The sequence below is a fragment of the Theobroma umbraticum genome, unplaced genomic scaffold, assembly GCF_002168275.2.
Source record: "Theobroma umbraticum cultivar Fairchild unplaced genomic scaffold, ASM216827v3 scaffold_115.0, whole genome shotgun sequence".
Taxonomy (NCBI): Eukaryota; Viridiplantae; Streptophyta; class Magnoliopsida; order Malvales; family Malvaceae; genus Theobroma; species Theobroma umbraticum.
In genome coordinates, this window is record NW_018397284.1 from 353,857 (window position 1) to 354,999 (window position 1,143).

Below are 1,143 nucleotides of genomic sequence, written 5' to 3' on the forward strand. Positions count from 1 at the left end.
ATTCATTCCCAGAAATTTTATCATAAGATATGTTCAAGGAAAATGGAGAAAACCGATCATCTATAATCAAATTGCCATTCCAAAAACAATAATCAAACATGCCAGAAAGAACCAGAAAAGAAAACCCATTGTGAATCAAAACGGAAAAATGATAAAAAAAATTAAAGATATTTAAAATTGAAATACATAGGTATAATTTATAATGTCCCAAATAAAAATACGAAAAAATTATATCAAACATCATCAACATCATAATTATATGCCGTGATTTAAACATGAAAAATCAATTTTAATTGATAAATTGTGGCATAATTATTCCTTAAAAACCAAATTTCTCGTAAATTTAATAACAAGACAAGGAAATCTTATTATTTAGTATTTTTTTTTTCTTTTTTGGATTAAACATGAGAATCAAGTCTCTTGAATTATGATTAAAAAACAATAGCAATTAAGTCTTCATACCTCTTCGATTTTTTAAAAATACTCGTGTTCAACACATATTCATCAATATAAATATATTAGTTCAACTCTATAAATACTAGAAAAAAAATTAAACATATTCGTATCGAACACTAAATCATTTTCACATTCACCTCCGAGTCCAATTAAGTATCATAAAATACCAAAACTACAATTGAAACATATGACTACGTTTTATTGCATAATATTTGCAAAATTACATCTAATAAAGCAAGACAGAGTGAAATAAATACAAAAGGGGAAACAATATAAAAACACTAAACAAGCTACAGTTGAATGTTGACATCTCCTCCAGATCACTAACTTTGGACCATCCAACTGTTGAATTACCATTAAAGCTTGGAAACTTCAAACTTTGCCCCCCCTGGACCAGAAATGGTGATTGCGCTTGCCAAATTCTATTGTTTTAAAAGTTCACTTGAAAATGTTCCTGTTTGACAATACACCTTTTATTGGATCGTAAGAGATCTACATACGACACCGTTTCATTACATTTCAAAATATTTAAATTTAATATTAAATGTTATAAGATGCATCACATTTTATTTGAAGATCACGCAATATGTTTTATTTAATTTTTATATCATTTCATTTACGTATAGCGCTTTGACACATTATCGATAAAACATTAAGTGTCACATGAAAACTATATAATTGTCGGAT